The sequence below is a fragment of the Vulpes lagopus genome, unplaced genomic scaffold, assembly GCF_018345385.1.
Source record: "Vulpes lagopus strain Blue_001 unplaced genomic scaffold, ASM1834538v1 ctg266, whole genome shotgun sequence".
Lineage (NCBI taxonomy): Eukaryota > Metazoa > Chordata > Mammalia > Carnivora > Canidae > Vulpes > Vulpes lagopus.
The window spans coordinates 47,010-54,602 of NW_024570692.1; the positions used below are offsets into that span (position 1 = coordinate 47,010).

Below are 7,593 nucleotides of genomic sequence, written 5' to 3' on the forward strand. Positions count from 1 at the left end.
AGACTGTTCTGAAAATGATGTGCTAGCTAGTACTTTTCCTTTTGCACAAAGAGGCATTCTTGACAGAATGTGTACTATTTATACCTGTTTTGTAATCTCTCCATAAGATTAAGTTTAGGAAGAATAAGAAAAATAGATTGTTATTTGGTTGGAGAATCAAAGGTTTCAATAATGTACAGCAATCAATGTCTTCACTGGCTTACCGGGGTTAAAACTATTTAAAAGGTTTCAACCCAGTTATTAGCTGTCTTATGCCCTGTCTAATTCAATGTGACAGTTGAAAGAAACCTATTTGGAAGCTTACTTATTCGACATTGATATTTATTTTTTATATATTCTTTCAGAAAACTATATTGGGGAATGTTTAAAACAATGTGCATAGGATTCTAGATCTTCTAAAATTTCTTATCCATAGTATTTCAGTTGGGATATGCAAGGAGTAATTGGTAACACATAGTTTTCTGGGAGGGTGAATTAAATGCAAGCACAGAGAAGAGAACATAGTGAAAATTCTAGGAGAACATGCCAATACATTAATTAGCTTGTGAATTGGTTATTTAAAGGCATTAAATTCCACACTTTAGTCAAACTTATGCAGCATAAAAGTTTCCAATGAAAACACTAATGGTTTTAATAAAATATGTGAATTTTTAAATGCTTTCAATATTTCATATTAATCATCAGTCTTTTAATAATGATAGTTTTGTCACCTCAAGCAGATATACTCTATGTGATAAGAGATACTGTAAAGGAAATTTCTTAAACCCAGTCGTAATTATTTTTTCTGAGATTTAATGCCTTTAAAGGTGATAATACTTTTGATTTGCATGATATCTTTTTTAACATGTCAAATGATTTAAAGGCTATTAAATCATTTATTTGTTCATATTTGGAATCAGTTGCAGTCAAAAACATGAGATGAGTTACCCTTGGAAAAAGAGAAAAATTAGGCTCTACTTCAGAGTACCAGCTGTTAGGGTTTGGGTGAGAGATGAGGATGCTGACTAAAAAGTTAATAAAATGAAAAGCAGCTTTTCACATAGGGGATATGAAAATCCTTGAATCCTTTCATTTCAATTGAAATTGTCAATTGACTTTGTACAATTGTCTCCTATTTGCAATGTATTAAAAATAATTTTAATCTGAGGAGAATATTTATAAGCTATAGAAAGGAACCATTTACATCATTTTGTTGTTGTTTTGCTTTGCTTTTGCTTTTTATTTTACTTTAATTCTAGTTCCTCCTTTCTATCATGACTAATCTCTTATCACTTAGCTTCACTCACCTGTATTATAGACAAAGAAAATGGATGACAGCAGTTGGGTATCATTGCAGATGAGTATACTACAGGTGAATTTCATGAAATATATATATTATAGACCAGTTTTGGTACTTTCAATAATAGAACCCATACTGCACAGTATTTGTAGCAACTGAGGCTTATATTTAAATCATCAGTCTCTATTTTTTTCTAAATTGCTTCTGTTTATTGATTAGGCAAATGTACCTTTTATTATTCATTGATTAATCCCAGAAATAAGAAGAAATACTTTTTTCATAATATTATATATCTTGGAATTCATTGATACACATTAAAGTTTAGTTTGCTCTGGGATGGTTCTTCTATGGCTTGAGAAAATTAAGTTATTATCTAAAACATTTAAAAATTATTTTTAAAAAGATTTTATTTCTTTCAGAAAGAGAGAGATTGAGTATGAGAGAGAGAGAGGCAAAGAAGCTCAAGTAGATTTGTGCTGAGCATGGAGCCCAATCATTGGTATTATGACCTGAACAGAAACCAAGAGTTGGACACTTAACTAGTCATCCAAGTAACCTAAAATTACTGACTTTTATACGGTTCCAATGAGATGAAAGTCAGATACAAACTTAAGAATTTTTAATTTTCCTTAGGTATTTATTCATAAGTCGAAGGTTTTCCTAAACATTTATCCATGTACCTTTTCTGTGTGTAAGAAAACTAGGAAGGAAGACTATTTTCTCCATTTATGAGAATTTGGACTCTATAAGGCATCTGGTAAATATAAAAATGATACTTTCAAAAGCTTTAAGAATATGAAGATTCCCAATTTCCAAGAATTTTACTTCATTAGAGCACATAGCACCAGATAAAGTAAGGAGAGTCTTTATCCTGCTTAAAGCCTGGGACATTTATCCTGCTTTAAGCAGGATATATATATATATCTATAAACTACCCAGAAGGGTAATTGCTGGGATCTAGGGTAGCTCTATTTTTAACTCTTTGAGGAACCTCCACACTGTTTTCCAACGTGGCTGTGCCAGTTCACACTTTCAGAACAGTGCAAGAGGGTTCCCCTTTCTCCACATCCTCTCCAACATTTCTTGTATCCTGTATTGTTAATGTTCACCATTCTCACTGGTATGAGGTGGTATCTCATTGTGGTTTTGATTTGTATTTCCCTGATGGCAAGTGATGCAGAGCATTTTCCCATGTGCTTGTTGGCCATGTGTAGGTCTTCTTTGGTGAAATGTCTGTTCATGTCTTTTGCCCATTTCATGATTGGATTCTTTGTTTCTTTGGTGTTGAGTTTAATAACTTCTTTATAGATCTTGGATAGTAGCCCTTTATCTGATAGGTCACTTGCAAATATCTTCTCCCATTCTGTAGGTTGTCTATTATTTTGGTGAATATTTCTTTTGCTGTGCAGAAGCTTTTTATCTTGATTAAAGTTGTTCGTTTTTGCTTTTGTTTCCTTTGCCTTCATAGATTTATCTTGCACGAACTTGCTGCGGCCAAGTTAAAAAAGGTATTGCCTGTGTTATCCTCCAGGATTTTGAGGAATTCTCGTCTCACATTTAGATCTTTCATCCATTTTAAGTTTATCTTTGTGTATGGTGTAAGAGAATGGTATAGGTTCATTCTTCTGCACGTGGCTGTCCAATTTTCCCAGCACCATTTATTGAAGAGACTGTCTTTTTTCCTGTGGATATTCTTTCTGGTTTTGTCGAATATTGACCATAGAGTTGAGGGCCCATTTCTAGGTTCTCTATTCTGTTCCATTGACCTATGTGTCTTGTTTTTGTGCCAATACTACATTATCTTGAAGATCACAGCTATGTAGTACAGCTTGAAACCCGGCATTGTGATGCCCCCGGCTCTGGTTTTCTTTTTAAATATTCCCCCCGCTGTTTTTTCTGATTCCATACAAATCTTAAGATGATTTTTTCCAACTCTCTGAAGAAAGTCCGTGGTATTTTTTTTTAAATTTTTTTTAATTTTTATTTATTTATGATAGTCACAGAGAGAGAGAGAGAGAGGCAGAGACACAGGCAGAGGGAGAAGCAGGCTCCATGCACCGGGAGCACGATGTGGGATTCGATCCCAGGTCTCCAGGATCGCGCCCTGGGCCAAAGGCAGGCGCTAAACCGCTGCGCCACCCAGGGATCCCAAGTCCGTGGTATTTTGATAGGGATTCCTTTGAATGTGTAAATTTTCCTGGGTAGCATTGACATTTTCACAGTATTAATTCTGCCAATCCATGAGCATGGAATATTTTTCCATCTCTTTGTGTCTTCCTCAAATTCTTTCAGAAGTGTTCTGTAGTTTTTAGGGCATCACTTTGGTTAGGTTTATTCCTAGGTGTCTTATGCTATTGAGTGCAAGTGTAAATGGGATTGACTCCTTAATTTCTCTTTCTTCAGTCTCATTGATAGTGTAGAGAAATGCCACTGATTGCTATGCATTGATGTTTGTCTCCTGCCACATTACTGAATTGCTGTATGAGTTCTAGCAATCTTGGGGTGGATCTTCTGGGTTTTCTGTGTACAGTAAGTATCATGTCGTCTGCAAAGAGGGAGAGTTTGACTTCTTTACCAATTTGAATGCCTTTGATTTCTTTTTGTTGTCTGGTTGCTGAGGCTAGGACTTCTAGTACTATGTGTTGAATAGCCGTGGTGACAGTGGACATCCCTGTTGTGTTCCTGATCTTGTGGAAAGGCTCCCAGTGTTTTTCCATTGAATGATATTTGCTGTGGGCTTTTCATAGATGACTTTTAAGATGCTGAGGAATGTTCCCTCTATCCCTACACTCTGCAGAGTTTTGATCAGGAATAGATGCTGTATTTTGTCAAATGCTTTCTCTGCATCTATTGAGGATCATATGGTTCTTGTTTTTTCTCTTGTTGATATGATCAATCACGTTGATTGCTTTATGAGTGTTAAACCAACCTTGCATCTCAGGGATAAATCCCACTTGGTCATGGTGAATAATCCTCTTAATGTACTATTGGATCCTATTGGCTAGTATCTTGTTGAGAAATTTTGCATCCATGTTCATCAGGGATATTGTTCTATAATTGTCCTTTTTGGTGCGGTCTTTGGTTTTGGAATCAAGGTGATGCTGGCCTGTTAGAACAAATTTTGAAGTATTCCATCCCTTTTTATCCTTCAGAACAGCTTTAGTAGAATATTATTTCCTCTTTAAACATTTGATAGACTTCCCCTCGGAAGCCATCTGGCCCTGGAATTTTGCGACTTGGCAGGTTTTTGATAACTGCTTCAATTTCCTCGCTGGTTATTGGCCTGTTCAGGTTTTCTATTTCGTTTTGTTCTAGTTTTGGTCATTTGTGATTTTTCCAGAACTGCATCCAATTCTTCTAGATTGCCTAATTTATTGGCTTATAGCTGCTCATAAAATGTTTTTTAAAATCATTTGTATTTCCTTGGTATGGTTCTGATCTCTCCTCTTTCTTTTGTGAGTTTATTACCTCGAGGTTTTTTTTTTTTTTTCTTTTTCATAAGGCTGGCTAAGGGTTTATCTATCTTATTAATTCTTTCAAAGAACCAACTCCTGTTTTTCTTTTTTTATCTGTTCTGCAGTTCTTCTGGTCTCTGTTTCATTGAGTTCTGCTTGAATCTTTATTATCTCCCCTCTTCTGCTTGGTGTAGGCTTTATGTGCTGTTCTTTCTCCAGTTAATTTAGGTGCAAGTTTAGCGTGTGTATTTGAGTTATTTCCAATTTTTTGAAGGAGGCTTGTATTGAGATGTATTTCCTTCTTGGGACCTCTTTGCTGTATCCCAAATTTTTTGAATGGTTGTATCTGCATTTTCATTAGTTTCCCTGAATCCATAGATTCTTCTCTAATTTCCTGGTTGACCCATTCATCTTTTAGTAGGATGCTCTTTAACCTCCATGTGTTTGAATTTCTTCCAAATTTCTTCTTATGACTGAGTTCTAGTTTCAAAGCATTGTGGTCTGAAAATATGCAGGGGGGCAATCCTATCTTTTGGTATCGGTTGAGACCTCATTTGTGACCTAGTGTGTGGTCTATTCTGGAGAAAGTTCCATGTGCACTTGGGAAGAATGTGTATTCAGTTGTGTTCAGTTAGAAAGTTCTGTAAATATCTGTGAAATTCATCTGGTCCAGTGTATAATTTAAGGCCCTTGTTTCTTTGGTGATGTCATGCTTAGAAGATCTGATATTTACTGACAAGTACTGTGTTGAAGTCTCCTACGATTAGTGTATTATTTTATTTTTTCTTCCTCTACTTATTGAATTAAAATTTATTTGAAAAGGTAAAGTTTATATATCCTTTGAAAAAATAAGAAGTCAAAAATTTTAGAATTAAGTAATAAGTGTTCAACATTATAAAGCCATATATAACAGTAATTAAAGCAGTGGTGATGTTTACCCTGATAAAAATATCACAGAATTCAAATCACAACTTGGATTCTCAATGATTCAAGTGTCTTATCTTACACAATAAGAGTATGGTCAATTTTAAGGTAAACTTCCTCCAGATGTGCTATCCTCAAGTCCTCTAATCTTGTGGTCCATCAGCTCACACAATGGGATAGCTGGTTGCTGTGGCAATTCTACAATGGTTGTTCTGGTCTTAGGCCATTTTTATATAGCCATTCCAGCCCCATTCTGGACCCCAACTGTTCTTGATAATCCAAAACTTATTATTTGAATCTGTTCCTTCAAAGCCATAGCCAGCCACCAGAACACCATGATCTAGATCTTTGCTGCTGCAGTCTGGATCAAAATAAATGCCTGACTTGTAGCCCTGGAAATGCCTGCATCAGTAGCAACAGAGATGGGCCCTAGAGTTGCCACTGCCTTCATTAGGGTCTTTTCCCATTGAGGGAGGTCCATGAAGCCAGTGTCATTAGCAGCAGAACACTCAGTCTTGTCGTTACAGGTCTCTATGTCCTTTCCAAGATATGGATAAGATTCCTCTGAATCCAGGCCTCCATTGTCTTTAACATGATGAAAGGCGTTATCCATCAGGCCACCACTGCAGCCCTCATTGCCTTGAGCCTTAGAGCAGTCCACCAGGTTCTGCTCACTCAGTGGCACAAGTTTGCCTGTTTTCCGGAACATCTGTCTTTTGAGGGCACCAGTTGCACTAAAAGTCCAATAAGAACCACACTGACCCTGATTCTGCACAGGAGTTACGTAGCCTTTCTCTCTCCAGTCCACAGATTTGGGGATCTCAGCAAAGATAGGTTCTTGGAACACTTTCCCTTTCTTGTGCTTCTGGTTTGGAAAGTCATTCATCACCTGCCTGAATTCTTCATTGGTCATGTCACCAAAGGTATTCATCGCCATTGTGAAGCCATGTTTCCCTTGGCTATATTCTCCATTATGCAGTTCAATCATTTTCATATTCTCCCACACTGCTCTCCTCTATCCTTCTTCATTCATGCCATATAATCTGTGCATTGCCTTCCACTGGTACCATTGTGCATTTAAGCTTTGATCGAGTTTTGGAGCTGCTGAGGCTATTCACAAGCAAAGGGCAGACAAGAAGAGTGAACAATTCATGTTTCAAAAACCTGCGGCATCCACAGCTGCGCAGGTGCACCCCACGGATCGCCAAGGCCCACGAGTCTAGTGTATTATTTTCTAAGTATCTCTTTACTTTGGTTATTAATTGCTATACTTGGCATTATTAATTGATATACTTGGCATCTCCCACATTAAGAGCATACATATTCATGATTGGTAGGTCTTCTTGCTGGATTGATCCTTTAAGTATGATATAGTGTCTGTCTTCATCTCTTACTACAGTCTTTGAGATAAACTTTAATTGGTCTGATTTGAGGATTGCTACCCCAGCTTTCCTTTGAGGAGCATCTGAATGGTAGATGGTTTTCCACTCCTTCATTTACAGGCTGGAAGTGTCCTTAGGTCTAAAATGAGTCTTTTGTAAGACAGCAAATAGATGGGACTTTCTTTTTGATCCAGTCTGATACCCTGTGTCTTTTGATGGGATCATTTAGCCCATTCACATTCAGAGTAACTATTGAAAGATATGAATTTATAGTGTTATCGTAATACCTATTCTGTCCCTGTTTTTGTGGATTATTTCCTTGAACTCCCTCTTTCTTCTACAGGGTCCCCTTTAATATTTATTGTAGAGATGGTTTGGTGGTCACATAGTCTTTCAGTTTCTGCCTATTCTGGAAGCTCTTTTTCTCTCCTATTCTGAATGGAAGTCTTCTTATTTAGGACCGTGAATATATCCTGCCAGCCCTTTCTGGCCTGACCGGTCTCTGTGGAGAGGTCTGCTGTTAATCTGGTATTTCTCCCCATATAAATTAAGA

General features: G+C 36.9%; 1 pseudogene; it reads right to left on the reverse strand.

Moving 5' to 3' along the window:
• Positions 1 to 5,672: 5,672 nt before the first annotated feature.
• Positions 5,673 to 6,948, reverse strand: LOC121483863 (annotated as a pseudogene).
• Positions 6,949 to 7,593: the final 645 nt, after the last annotated feature.